The sequence below is a fragment of the Canis lupus genome, chromosome 22 (assembly GCF_048164855.1).
Source record: "Canis lupus baileyi chromosome 22, mCanLup2.hap1, whole genome shotgun sequence".
NCBI classification, from domain to species: domain Eukaryota; kingdom Metazoa; phylum Chordata; class Mammalia; order Carnivora; family Canidae; genus Canis; species Canis lupus.
This window is the reverse complement of record NC_132859.1, coordinates 13,088,989-13,104,390: the sequence shown is the minus strand read 5'-3', so window position 1 is coordinate 13,104,390 and position 15,402 is coordinate 13,088,989. Positions and strand designations below refer to the sequence as shown.

Below are 15,402 nucleotides of genomic sequence, written 5' to 3'. Positions count from 1 at the left end.
CAAACCACTCAGGCATCCCTAATCTACTATCCTAATAAGATATTATTTGCTGTGTTTGAAGTATATGCTTTCTCTAGTTTATTCACTAATTTTGAAATCATTTTTTAATTCTTTTTGAGTTTTATCAGCTAATTTTGAGTTTTTCTAGTTCTGATTTTTGTTGTTTTTTAATCTTATATCTTTTCCTAATATTTTTAACTCATTTTGAAATGGCATGTTTCAATGTGCATATATGTTAAGCATGCCTTTCTAGTGTGTTTTCTTTGCCACAGGGTTATTCTATTTTTGTCATGTTTTCTTTTTTTTTCTTTTTTTTAAATTTATTTTTTATTGGTGTTCAATTTACTAACATACAGAATAACCCCCAGTGCCCGTCACCCATTCACTCCCACCCCCCGCCCTTCTCCCCTTCTACCACCCCTAGTTCGTTTGTCATGTTTTCTTATAGTTACTTGTCTAGTATTTTACTTAGTTTTCTAATGCTTATTTTTATGTAGATTTAATTTTGATGACTTCTTAGAAGATTTAGTTCAGATAGCTTTTCTAACTAGTTATGAGATCCTTTTTATGTTGCTTTCATATATTTCATTGTAGTGCATATAACTACAATGGCTTACTTGGGGCAGTTTCTAGCTGCCTCCTTTTCCCTTTTATCTAGACCTTCTTTTTCCTTCATTTCAGTTGTTCCTAATCTGAACAATTTTGTTTCATAAAAGCAGTTTCTCTTCAGTATGAAGCCTGAACTTGGAGGAAGCCCTTCTGGGTCAGTTATGAGAACTTATGAGAACTACTCAGCTCTTAAGACTTACTGGTCATTGAAATATGCTAAACCTCTTCCAGTTTTAGCTAACTGTCCTCAAATTGAATTGCCATGACTTCCAGTGAATACTTTTTAGTTTATGTGGGGCTCTTCTGTCCTCAGGTCCATCAGATATTCCATTGCTTCTTTCTGCTTTTCCCTGCATAGATACCCACAAGATTCAGGTCTTGTGACTATTAATGGCTTCTTCCCACCTGCTCGTATTTTGAAGCTTGTGAGGATATACTGTTGTTTTATTTGTTTGTAAATATTTTTGTTGCTGGCTTTATAATATGATGATATAATTGTAATGTCTGCTTTTATGTGGGAATTCAAAAAAAATCTCAAATCTATGCTACCATCTCCATGACTATCTTCTCAAAATCTCACTTGAGACAATATTAAAAAGTTAATTAAATATTAAAGAACCAAAAGGCATAACAAGAGCCTTCGAATATCACAGTTCTAGAAACTGTAGGAAGCAACTACAATATCTAGAGCTGAGATGCCAAAGAAGGGTGTATGTACTGCTTGGCTGATGCTGGTATTTGAGTTCAGATGAGTGGATTCATGGGATTGGGGTCCAACCATAGAAGAAACTGGAAGACCACTGCTGTTGGTTTACCTGAAGTGGCACAATAAGCACAGTGTTCAGAAAACTGCAAACTAGAGTCAACTGCTCCTACTGAGGAAATGTCACTCAGAGTAAAGCTTATTAAGATGATACTAATAGGAACAAGATACAAATGGTAAGAAAAAGAATAATTTCTTTTATCTTCTGTGTTGTGATAACCCTTAATGCCCCCTATTGCCAGAGCTTAACAGAGAGCAAACCGACAAATAAGAAATGCAAATTTCAGAGTTCTGATTCCAGCATTACAAAGCAAAATACAGGGGATCCTGGGTGGCTCAGCGGTTTAGCACCTGTCTTCCCCCCAAGGTGTGATCTTGGAATCCTGGGATCAAGTCCCACTTCAGGCTCCCTGCATGGAGCCTGCTTCTCCCTCTGCCTGTGTCTCTGCCTCTCTCTTTCTCTGTGTCTCTCATGAATAAATAAATAAAATCTTTAAAAAAAAAAAAAGCAAAATACAGAACAGTAAATTTGAACCTGAGAGATAATAATTTAAAAAGTGGCTATAACTATACATGCTCTTTGTAGACTGTGCCTTGTCATTGCCCAGTCTTTATCTTATTTAGAACTTTTAACCTTAACTCTTTTTATCTATTATTGTTGTCTTTCCTCCATTTTTTTGTATGTAGTTGTTTCTCTTTTATGCGATTTTTAAATTTTCAACATTTCTTCAACTTCATTTAAACTCTCTTTTTTAAGGAGTATATTGATAGATTTTATTTTTTTCAACCCAATCTGAGAAACTATTTTATACATTGGAGAGATTAATCATTCATATTTTATTCCTTTCACCCTACTTTGTTTGCATTTTTATTTTTTATTTTTATTTTTTATTTATTTTTTGTTTGTTTGCATTTTTAAAAATATTTCCCTATTTTACTTTAAGTATTTCCCTTAGTTTTCCTGTTTGATCATTATTTATCTTTTCCTCTTTTTAATTATGAAATTCTATTGTACTTTTTTCATGCAACTGGTGATTATATTTTTATACAGTCAAAATGAAATCCATATGAAAGTAAAGGTTATAAGCAAATAAGATACCAACTATTTCTGTTTGCTGTGTGTTCTCTTCCTTCTCTGGATGAGCCCTTTAAAACACTTTTACTTCCCCTCTCCCCACCTACAAACTAGGATTTGTTGATATATTTTAATTCCCGTTAGTTAGAGTCTATTATCAGGGTTCCTATGCAGCATGCTACTTTTATTTCAAGAGGCACCAGTTAGTATTTATATTACACATACTCATTCACTCTACATCTGTTTAGATATCTTCCTAGGTCACAGATGTGTCAGAGCTCATCATTCTTTCATTTACTCATCTTCTCATGTCTAGAGGTATTTTCTTTGCTGTTTGGTTACTGTCCTTTCCTGTGCTATTTCCTCAGTTGTGCTTCTGATATATTCTAGCACATCTTTATAAACAACTTTCTTTGACGCGGATAAATATTATCTTGATTGTATTACAGTCATACATATAGTCCTTTTTCTCAATATAAATTATACTAAACTTTCTAACTTCTAATATTCTAAGTAAAGAATTGGTTCTGGTCTGATTCTTTTTCTTTCATAATTATTCTTCCTCCATTAGCTAATGTTTCTTTTTCTTTATTCTCTGGACTTGGAAATTTAACTAGATTATTTCTAACATGTCCATAAAAAAATTTTGTACTAAGCCAGTATGTGGAAAAAAAAGTTGAAATCTCAACAAAATGACAAGTCCTTAATGGGACACCCGTGTGGCTCAGTCAGATAAGCAGCTGCCTTTAGCTCAGGTCATGATCCCAGGGTCCTGGGATCAAGCCCTCTGTGGGGCTCCCAGCTCAGTGAGGAGTCTACTTCTCTCTCTGCCCCTCTCCACTGTTCATGCTTTCTCTCTCAAATAAATAAATCTTTAAAAACATTTTTAAAATGATAGGTCCTTGAGATATTAATAGATTCCATGACACTTACTAATTGTATGATACTGGCACTTCTTTCAGGTAATCATTTGCTGATTTGTGACTGTTGGTATTTCCTTTCTTGTTAACTGTCACTGAAGTTGTGTCTTCCCTGTTGATTATAAATGTAAATCTTGGAATTGGGGTTGGATTGCACTATTGTATAGAAGCAAACCACAGTAATTTTGATATATTAAGAAATCAGTTATGATCACCCTGCAATAGCTGATGGGAACTCTCCTCCTTTTCTGCCGTGTCATTCTTAGTAAACAACAAAGTCTTACTTTAAGTTTTAGCCTATGCTCTTATTTTCCACAACAGCATTTTTCTTCATCAATCCTGAGTGAGTTCTTTTATTCTGTAGACAAACAGCTTTCTCCAGTTCAAGGCAGTTTTTTCCCCATAAAATGTTTAATTATTGATGTTCTCTCATCTTTATTCTTCCTCCTTTTGGAACTCCTGTGTTATTTAGTTTTGGGTCTTCTGTATGTGTCCTTCAGTTCTCTGATCTTTTCTTTCATACTTTCCATCTGTTTGTGTTTTTGTTCTGTGCTTTGAGCTATTCCTCCACTTGATCTTTCATGCTACAACTACTGATGTATGATTCATGTGTTGTTTTTAAGTATGAAAATCATGATTCAAATCCTTAGGTTGGGATAGCATGAGATAGGGATACTAGTTAATGGCTCTCCTAAAATTTCCAGGCTAACACCTCTGGTCTGAAATATGCATATAAAGTCAGTGGCAATGAATCTGGTCTGGAATAAGCATATAAAATCAGAGAATAATAAACTGTTGTGTTAGTTTGCTAGGGCTGCCATAACAAAATACCACAGACTGGATGACTTAAATAGCAGAAATTAATTTTCTTAAAGTTCTGGAGGCTGAAAGTCTAAGATTAATGTGCCAGCAGTGTTGGTTTCCTCTGAGGCCTCTTTCCTTGGCTTGTAGAGGATGTACATTGTTGCCTCTTCACGTTTTTTTTTTTTTTTTTCCATGTGTACACACCTCTGGTTCTGCTTATATGTCCAAATTTCCTATTTTTATGAGGACATTGGATTGGATTAGGATCCACCTTAGTGGCCTCATTTTAACTTAATCATCTCCTTAAAGACCTTATCTCCAAATATGGTTACGTTCTGAGGTGCTAGGGATAAGGATTTCACCATGAACTGGAGGATGAGAGGAGTCACAATTCAGATCGTAAATAATGTCACTGTAAGAAGAGATATTTGTTGAGTTTTTTATTTCACATCAACTAATTCTTCTACCAACTAGGTATCTAACAATTCAATTCAGTTCAATTCTAGCAGCAACTCTTAAGAGTTTGCATCAGGCTCCTCAAGTTTCAGAGCTTAGTCCCTCAAGATTGCACCCACTTCAGAAGCTAGGGAAACAGATGCCAAGGGTACCTGCATTTCTTCTTAGCAAAACTAAATTATTTATGAGTTCCTCTGACTGCCTCCCTGGGTTTAATAACTCACTAGAACAACTTGCAGAACTCAGGAAAGCATTTTACTGGTGATTACTGGTTTAATATAAAAGACATAACTCAGGAATGGTCAAATAGAAGAGATGCATAGGGCAAGATATAGGGGTGGTTGTAGGGGTATGGAGCTTCTACTCCTCCCTGAGTGCACTACATGCTCAGCACCTTAATGAGTTCAATTGGGAAACTCTCCGAACCCCATCAATTAGGGGTTTTTAATGAAGATATTAATTACATAGATATGACTGATTATTCTGTCATTAGTGATTAACTCAGTTTCTAGCCCCTCTCCCCTTTCTGGAAGTTGGGAGTTCCAAGCTTTTAATCATGGTTTGGTCTTTCCAGTCAGTGACCAGCCCCATCCTGAAGCTACTAGGGGCCTGCCTCATCACTGAGGAAATTCCAAAATTTTAGGAGCTTTGTGTCAGGAACCAGGGACAAAGATAAAATATTTTATCATCTCATGTTTGTGCAAAATGGTGGCACACTGCTTTTGAAACCTTCATAAATACAAACCATAAAAAAGTCATTTATAAGTTATGTCTACCTTTTAAGAAGTTAATTACCTTTAAAGTAGATTGTCTCTTTAAGAATGGCCTGTAAAGCAAATGAAAATCAAGTACCTACTTACATCTAGGAAAACTTCAGATACCTTGAATGTACATACCTTAGACAGAGAAGCTAAGCATTTTGGAACCTTTCTTGTGCACCTCCCAGTCACTATATGCCGTTTGTATTGCCTAAGAATAACTGCTAAATTGATTCTTAATTTATGATTTTGTACTTATGTAAGTACAATAATGCAGAATCCACGGTCTGGCTTTCCTTCAACATTTTGTGAAATTCATCCATATTGTGTTACCCAGTTGTAGATTGCTAATTCTCATTGCTCTGTCATATTCCACCATTTGAATATAACCACATTTTCTATTGTTAAAGGACATTTGACCATTCTTCAGTTTTTTGTATTATAGAGTTGCAATGAACATTCTAGAATATGTCTGTTGATGAATGAATGCATGAGTTTTCTCTTGGGTATACACTTAGTAATAAAACTGCCAGGTCATAAGGTACGCCTATGTTCACCTTTTTTTTTTTAATTTATTATTTTTTTATGGTAATTTTTTTTCTTTTTTGGCAAATTTCCTTTTTTTTTTAATTTATTTTTTATTGGTGTTCAATTTACCAACATACAGAATAACCCCCAGTGCCCGTCACCCATTCACTCCCACCCCCTGCCCTCCTCCCCTTCTACCACCCCTAGTTCGTTTCGCAGGTTAGCAGTCTTTACGTTCTGTCTCCCTTTCTGATATTTCCCACACATTTCTTCTCCCTTCCCTTATATTCCCTTTCACTATTATTTATATTCCCCAAATGAATGAGAACATACAATGTTTGTCCTTCTCCGATTGACTTACTTCACTCAGCGCCTATGTTCACCTTTAGTAGATTCTGCCAAAGTACTAATTGACATTCCCACCAGCATTGTATAAGAGGTAGGATTGCTCCACATTTTTGCCAAGTCTAGTATTATATTTTTCCTTTTAGTCATTTGTCTAAGTACATAGTAGTATTATGACTTTAATTTGTTAGGCTGATAATAAAGGTGAGATTTATGTTTTTTAAAGTGCCTTAAGTCTTTTGCCTGTTGTCCCCCTAACCCTCAACCATCACTGAGTTTTTTTCTTATTGATTTAATAAAGGTGAAGTTTATCTTTTTTAAAGTAACTTCTTAAGTGTTCTGCTTGTTGTGCCCCTACCCCCCACCATCATTGGTTTTTTTTTCTTATTAATTTCTACAAGCTCTTTACATAATCTAGATACATCTTTGTTAAATGTGTGCATTGGAGATACTTTCTCCTAAACTGAGTTACTTAATCATTCTTTGAATGAATAAAAGTTCTTAATAAAGACCAATTTATCATTTTATATTTATGTCTAGAGGTTTTGATACTTCCTGTTTAAGAACTCTGTTTACCTATGGGTAGCAAAAGATTAATCTTGTCCAAAGAAAAGTATGGCCCTTATCCCTGACTCCCAGGAGGTAACCCATAAGCCTTGAATGTCCTGCCTCATAAGAGTGTCTTTGTTTACTTGGGGTCTTAAGCTATGCCAAATAGTCTATAGTAACAATGTGATTTATGGGGGGGCCTTGGCCCCTATGGTATCACACTGACCTTTGGAGGAAATGGAGACTAAGATTAGCAATGTGGGAAGAGAGCCATGATTATGAGGACTGATGCCCATTAAAAACCCTGGACATTGAGGAGGAGGGCAGGGGGATGGGGTGACTGGGTGATGGACACTAAGGAGGGCACTTAATGGGATGAGCAAGGGGTATTATACTATATGTTGATAAATTGAATATAAATAGAAACAAAACAAAACAAACAAACCCTGGACACTAACGCTTAGTGGTTGACAAGACTCTGTGCGCATTGCCACATATCACTGTTGGGAGAAGCAAGCACTGTTCACATAATGCCACTGGGAGAAAACAAACTGGAAGCTCTCTGTGACTGGTCTGTCCTGCACCCTGCCCTATGCACCTTTTCCTGTTGCTGATTTTAATCTGTATTCTTTCACTATAGTAAACTAAAACCATGAGTATACTAGCTTTGCTGAATTCTGTTCTTCCAGTGAATTACTGAACCTGGGAGTGGTCTTAGGGATTTTCTGAATCATAGCCTATCAAAGGTCATGCAAATGTTGTTTCCTTTGAAAACTTTAGTATTTTATCATCCACATTTAGTTTTTAATTCCTTTAGAACTGATTTTGGATTTTGGTATTTGGCATGTGAAGACACAGGTCAAGATTGTTATAATCAGCTGACTACCTATGTGTTTGTTTTTACTGTTTGTATTTACTCAGCCCTCCTGCTTTTTGTTCTTCAAGAACAACTTGGCTATTCCTGGCTCTGTGTATATCTGTATGAGTTTTCAGCTTGTCAATTTAATCTAAAAAACCTGTTGGGATTTTGATGGGGGTTATGTTGAATTATAAAATAACATCTTTACAACTAACATCTTTACAACATTAAGTCTACTATTTCTCAAACATGGTATATCACTATCTCCATTTATTTAGTTCTTGTCTCTCAATAATGATCTGTAATTTTCAATATTGAGTTGTCCATTTTTCTTTCTTTAGATTTACTCCTAAAAATTATTTTTTTAAATGATGCTACTATAATTTATGAATGGTGTGTGTAAAAAAAAAACCCAAAGAATCTTCAATCAGAATAAGAAATGCAACATTATTGCCAATATGAACACAATAAACAAAAATACTTTATTTCCAAATACAAGCAATAAATCTAAAAAAGACAGGCTAGGGCATCCTGGGTGGTTCAGTGGTTTAGCGCTGCCTTCTGCCCAGGGCGTGATCCTGGAGTCCTGGGATCGAGTCCCACATTGGGCTCCCTGCATGGCTTTTAAAGAGATCTGTGGAATTTGAAAATAATTTTAAAATAAAATCTAAAAAAATATTTTCCCTGAAATTTCCTTTGCAGTTATTTCCAGTTTCAAGAGAAGAACAATGTAAAAAATGTAATTCGTTGGTAGTCATCATGGTAGGAACATATGCTCTAAAAAGTAAATAAAAGAAATGCTACAGTTTAATAATTTTTGTAGGAAAGTTTTTACTATTTACTGTTGCTCATTTCTTTGATATTTGAGACTTTAACACACGGAACTATTTTTTTCTTTTTGATACTGGAGATTACATAACTTTTTTTTCAATTGTCTTTCACTACATACTCTTCGAAATTAAGTATTAGTGCCTTAAAGACTTGGGAATCAAAACCTAATAAAAAAATTAAAACCTACCCTTACAGAAAATTTAAAGCTTGTTTTAAAACAAGTCCTGGGCATCACTGGGTGGCTCAGCGGTTTAGCACCTGCCTTCAGCCCAGGGCGTGATCCTGGAGTCCTGGGATCCAGTCCCCAATCCGGCTCCCCACATGGAGCCTGCTTCTCCCTCTGCCTGTGTCTCTGCCTCTCTCTCTCTGTGTCTCTCATGAGTAAATAAATAAAATCTTAAAAAATAAATAAATAAAAGAAAAAAAATAAAACAAGTCCTATAACTTCAAAACTATATTTACTCCTGAGTCTGCAAACTCAAAACTGAAATTAAATGTTACACTACCTTAGAATGATATAACGTCTATAAAAATACAAATTATTATGAAATTTCAGTTTAATCTACTAAGTTGTTATTTTTAGTTTGTCAACACATTCTAATGGTGTTATCTTGTGATTAGATCAGCACACAGTATTTTTTCTCTATAAATATTCAAGTTCTACTTTCTAAGAATAAGGCAAATCTTCAAGGAAGCTTACTTATAATAAAGACATGTATTAATTCTGTGATTTCAATTCTTAATTTCTGGCTTCTTAAAAAAATAACTAAAGCATTACTATTTCCTGGGGGGGGGGGGGGGAGTAGGAAAAAGCCCTGCATATCAGTCTACTCTCTACAGTAAGTACATGGTAGCACAAGGATAGATAGAAAGTAGTAGATGATCTGTCAAAGTGATAGACCAGTGAATCAGTTACATTTCAAAGATGGTAAATCTGCCATAAACCCATAGTTTAATGGGCCACATTCTGTAATTACATTACACTGGATGACAGGACATCCCTGCAATTAGTTTCTATGATACTGTGATTTATAATACATACATATTTGGTCTTTATCCATGGTTTCTGGCTCACAGATCCCCCAAACCTTGGAATATCTGAGCATAAGAACAATGGAAGCATCTTTTGTTATAATATTTTGTCTTTTGTCCTCAGTTCCTGAAAGTACTTCAGAGCCATAAAGGTAAATGAGTGTCTTTTTATTCATAACAAGACTCTTTCCACCACAACTAGGTTTATGTTAATGGATGACTTGAATAGCATAGAAGGATGGGGGCTGGTTGCCAAGGAAACCAACCAGGAATAGAGGGTTAGAACTTTTAGTCCCACTCTTTGACGAAAAGAAAGAGAAGGGAGAGGGGCTGGAGGCTGAATCAGTACCAATGGCCAAAGACCAAATCAATCATACCTATGTAATGAAGCTTCTATAAAACTCCAAAAAGATGTGCAGAGAATTGCCAGGTTGGTGAACATATGGTCAGGGGAGAGTGGCACACTTGGGAAGGGCATGGAAGTTCCTAGCCCTTTTCCCACACCTTGCCCCATGCATCTCTTCCATATATATGACTATTCCTGAGTTATGTCTTTTTATAATAAGTAAGTAATCTAGTGAATAAAACATTTCTCTGAGTTCTGTGAGGCACTCTAACAAATTAATCAAACCTGAGGAGGGGTTATGTGAGAGAAGCATAGATGACAACCTGGACTTGCTACTGGCATCTGATATGGGAACAGAAAGTCTTATAGGACTGAACCCTTAACCTGTAACCCAAAGGGGGGAGTCGTGGGAACCTCTGACTTATAGCTGGTCATTCAGAAGCATAGGTAACTACCTGGACTTGCACCTGGTGTCTTATGGGACCAAGCCCTTAACCTGTGGAATTTGATGCTATCTCCAGGTAGATAGTATCAGAATTGAGTTAAGTTGTCGGATACTCAGCTGGGGTTGGGAGAATTGCTTGCTGACGTGGGAAACCACCCCTCCACACATATAAATACATACATACATATACATAAATACACACACACACACACACCCCACATGTTAGAATTGGCCAGGATCTTTAAGTTTCCCAAAATGGGAATTCTTAATTATTTACTACAGGGTTTATACGCCCTTTTGTAAGGAAAACAAACAAAAACATCTGAACCATATAATTTTGAACACTAAATACATATTACATTTGATACCTAAGTGCAAAACATAAATAGCCTTCTTCACCTGTGGCTCATCTTTACAACCGGCACAGCCAGCAGGCTGAAGACTAGGGCAAGTCTTTTACATGTGGTTTCCATAAAGGGATCTTGGTAAAGATACCTTATTTAGAAGTCTGAGCTTCAGCTACTCAGAGGATGCTTTTGCTCTGTAAAGGGCAGTTGAGGTTCTCCAAGCTTTCTGGCATGCTTGGCTGGCTAGAGAAATGGGCTGCAGCTGTCATCATCCACTAGAGGTGACAGGAAAATCATCTGCACAAGTTAGTAGATTCAGAGAGGCAAGAGACATAGGATGATGCGAGGCTTAAGAAGAAAACAGGCTGTCAAAGGAGAAAGAAGCAATATTATCCTAGTGCACACAACTCCCTCTCCTGAGAGCTATCAATGCAAATATAATGCCAGTAACTACAGGAATTTCCAACTTGCTTATGCTCCAATATTTGTTTATACTTCAACATTTATCACAGATATGTAATAAAGCTGGTATGCATGTATCTGTCTCATCCACTGGACTGAGAACCCATACCCCCAGACTCTTGAATTTGGGTGAAACTTAAGGGGCACTTTCAGTACATATGCCAACCTGTAAAATAGGTAGTATTAATGTTAATTTACACAAGTGTACACATTTTGGGCTAACTTTTCAAAAGATCGTAACAAGTGAGTATGAAAATAACCGGTCATTGAAATGGTGTTAATTTTTGTTTTTGCATATATTATTTTCTTTGCTGAAACAAACTGGAAAAAAAGCAAGTATAAAAATTTACTGAGAGAAGTATGTGCCTCTCTTGGTTAGGCTAGCCAATAATATCGAAGGTTAATTTGAATTAATAGAAATCATAAAACACAGGTTGCAGTTGCATCTGAACTAAGTTGCATTGTTTTGCACAAGTCAGAAAACTATATGATTCAATTATCAAAATAAAATCATAATTTGAGTGTTTGGGTTTTCTATATCCAATGAAGCCAACTGTTTGACATTGAACCTGTCTTAAAAAAGTACTTGTGTATAGTTATTGTTTTAAAATACAATCTGCCTAAAATAAAAAATAAATAAAACACTGAGCAGCTTTCAACTATAAAAGCTGTCCTCAAGGTAACCTAATATACACAAATCAGATGATTAACATTGCTTAGCAAAGAGTTACAATTAATATTGTCAAGTGTTTGAATTTTAAGCAATGGAATTAGAAACAAAGGAAAAGACCCCATCATTTTGTGGGACGTCTTAATTGGACTGAGAGTAATGTATAATATTATTTATATTTTGATAGGTAACTAAAAACTTCAACAGCTACTTTACACTTAGAAGCACAAATATGGCACTAAAGAAAATGGACAGGGGGAAGTGTATTTCTAACTGCCTCATTCTTTTCTTCTCAGCATCTCCCATAGCAGCAAAGAGTAAATCTTCCAGTAGTTTAGGATAAAAACCACACAGTGATAGCCGATGCTTCCTTCTCTCACATCCAAACCTTGAGTAAATTATGTCAGGTCTGTCTTCAGAATATATCCAGTGTTCCCACCAGCTTCCTTGCATCACCCATCATTTCTAGCTTGGATTATGACAATAATATTTAATCCTAAAGTGTTCCTTCAACTATTTATTCATCCACCCGTCCAATAATTACTAATAAACTACTTAAATCAGATACTGTTTGAGATACTTCAGTACACAGAGAATTGCCCTTTTAGCCTTTACAAAAGAAATAAATACCTCTTATCTATTCTGAATCTCACTATGGTGCATTGTTCCAGGACATAACTGCCAGGGCAACTAAAAGTCAATTTTGAGAAAATAAACAACTAGGTCAGGTATTATTTTCCAAGTTGTGATCCTAATACTTTCCATTCTAAACCGAACTTAACTGAAGAATCTAATTGATATGATGGGCCGTCAGAATCATGATATGCCATGATTTTTGGCAGATAACTCAATAGGAATAAAAGGAATTGAACAACACAGCTATATTACCAATTCTTTTTATTCCTCTCAAAAGAACAAGATGTTTAGGCCTTTACACCTCACAAAATGAAAAGGAGAAAAAGAATTGATGTTGAACTCTGTCAGATGCTAGCAATAAATAATATTCATCCACGAAAACTTAAGCTAAATGATAGAGCCCAATCTTACCAAGAAATACATCTCAATAAAGTATAGTTTTTTATAATTATTCAAAATTGCAATATTTATATATTGATCAGTTGTATATTAATAATAGTCATAGTGCTAAAAAAAATTTCCCTGGATTAACTTAACATTTAGAACATTATGACCACAGGACATGCAGGCAATATACACAACTTTTTTTTGCTGCAACAAAGAATGATAACCACACTAAGACTTTAATGTCCCAAACCATTCTACATAAGAGCAGAATTCTGTAGGCCTGGGTTTCTCAGTAGCATAGCACTATTGACATTTTCGGCTGGTGAATTTTTGTTGTTGAAGGCTGCTTTGTGCAATGTAGGATGTTTTGCCATATCCCTGGCTTCCTCCCACTAGATAACCAGTAGCCCCTGCTCTCTGGCTAGGACACCAAAAATGTCTCCAGATATGGTCAAACGTCCCCTGGGAAGGAGGCAATAGTTCCTGAAAATCACTACTGCAAAGAATAAAACAGCAATACAATAAAATACTTACATAATCAAAGTGTTAGTTCACTTTTTAAAAATGGATGATGGGTATCAAAATACCGTATTTCACTCCGTGGCACACATTTAAAAGTGACTGTTATTATATTATAACATTTTACGGTGCACTGGAAATTACATTATTTGCCATTATTTAAGCTTAAGGGGAAAAGCTTTGGATGTTAGTTTATAATCCATTAGCCAAAAGCATCCTGTAATTTATAGGATAGGTGGGTAACGTACTTTAACATTCACTTACTGATCTTTCTCCAAACCCTAATATAGTAAGTACTTGGAACACTCTAAGTTTCTCTCTTATAGGTGTAAGCCATTTTTAAAATATACTTTAAAATGTCATTAAATTTTTGGATCTTTCTTAATAAAGGTCTAGAAACCTTAACTGAAAGTATCGGAGCTTTTAAACAAATGCAAAATATTTAGAGACAAAGCAAATACTTTTCAAAATTCAACTTGTATAAACTAGTAACCTTTTTTACTTCCACTCTTCAGATAATGCCTTAATAAAAATCCAAGGATTTGGAGGCTGAGAATAGTTTCAGAACTCAAGATCTTTTCCATACAGAGGAGCTCTACCTCTTAAATCCTGTTACTAGTCACCTAAATAGTCTCTATGCTCCAATTCTCTCAGCTTAATCAGTTTACCCTCAAGAATGCTAATGGAATCATCCATTCTATCTATAAATACGAAAATGTATGTATGTAATGCTTTTATCTTTTTAAAAGAATTTCCACATTGATTATCTGGTATTAACCAAACACACCTACGGGACAGGTAAGAAAGAGATTAGGGATAGGAAACTTGCGGTTTAGGAAAGACTTGCCTAGTTTACAATTCAGCAGGAGTAGGAGCAGCGGCAGCAGAGTGGACACATCCAGACTAATCACAACAAACGCTTTATTTTGGGAAGTCCTCGTTTGATATTTCGCTCATGATTTCACATTGCATGGGAGTTTGGGGGACGCTGGGAGGCAAGTTATGTAAAAATTACTGCCGGAGGGGGGCAAAAAGTCCTTAGCTGTAGCAGCCAGCTTTCTCAGCCGCTTTACACAAAACTGAACACTACATCTTCCAATGTGCCTGTATCCGATGTAGCATCATTTAAAAACGACTTCTGTGTTGAATATACTGAATTGTCCACAGGATGGTTTTTTTTTTTTTTTTTTTTTTAAGCTTGAATTCTTGTATCAGGAAGGACTCAATAGTCCTCCACGAGAGGATGGCTGCGCCTTTCACTGGGACGATCAAATAGCGGCTGCGACCACCACGGGGAGGCGGTTCGGCTCCTGCAGCGGGGCTGGCCCCGCAGTCAGTCGGCCTGTGTACGTGCCGGGCACCGCCGTCCTCTAAAAATCACGGCTCCGTCCCTAAAGTTAACTCGGGAACTCGCTTCTTCTCAGACCAGCTACTCCTCTGAACTCTTAGGGCGCTAACACGGAGCGGCTCCCGTGTTCCCGGCTTGCTGCTAGAGCCCCGAAACTTATACCAAAACTAGGCGCTCTACGGTTCGGCATTTCCGAGCTATTTTTGCAGCCGTGGCGCGAATCCCGGCCGCCGCGTCCCCATGGCTACCGCCACAGCAGCGCGCCGCGGCCCGGGGGCAGGTCCCAGGTCCCAGCCCCCAGCCCCGGGGGCGCCGCGGGCGGGGCTGGAAACACCAGCCCGCGGCGCTCGGACGGCGCCGGGAAACTCACTTCTCCGAGCAGGGAAAGCGGCTCCAGGCGCGGGCTGCGCAACCAGCCGGGGCGGGGGGCGGGGGCCGGGGGCCGAGGCGAACCTGCCCACGTGGCTCCTCCCCGCTTCTTCACAGCCGCCACCGCGGGCCGCGCCGCCTCTCGCTTCACCACACTTCCCACTTAGCTGCCTTTTGAACCGCCCCCCCAGCCCCGGCAACCCGCTCAGGAAATTTGAGAGGCCTCCGCAGATAATAACAGACGCCCAGGCCGCGGCCCCCAACGAGTTCCCACGTTCCCAGCGCAGGCCCGCCCCCGGCCAGGAGGCGCGCGGCCCCCGGGCTCTGCCAAGTCCCGCCGGGCG

General features: G+C 37.5%; 2 protein-coding genes across 11 annotated transcripts in view; one reads left to right on the top strand and one right to left on the bottom strand.

Moving 5' to 3' along the window:
• SLC9A9 (solute carrier family 9 member A9) overlaps positions 1-15,402 on the bottom strand; it is a 655,912-nt gene that overhangs the window by 639,841 nt on the left and 669 nt on the right. For 3 of the 10 annotated variants that reach the window (XM_072792390.1, XM_072792391.1, XM_072792392.1), the window contains exons 1-2: positions 14,189-14,978; positions 10,816-11,032 (exon numbers count right to left, since the gene is read on the bottom strand). The gene's annotated coding sequence lies outside the window, so the exon portion shown is untranslated. Of the gene's footprint in view, positions 1-10,815; positions 11,033-12,429; positions 12,490-14,188; positions 14,980-15,059 lie in introns of those variants that run through there. The other 7 variants (XM_072792384.1, XM_072792387.1, XM_072792388.1 and 4 more) reach the window with 5 other exon arrangements.
• DIPK2A (divergent protein kinase domain 2A) overlaps positions 9,845-15,402 on the top strand; it is a 30,515-nt gene continuing 24,957 nt past the window's right edge. Inside the window, exon 1 of the mRNA XM_072792395.1 lies at positions 9,845-9,959. The gene's annotated coding sequence lies outside the window, so the exon portion shown is untranslated. The remainder of the gene's footprint in view (positions 9,960-15,402) is intronic.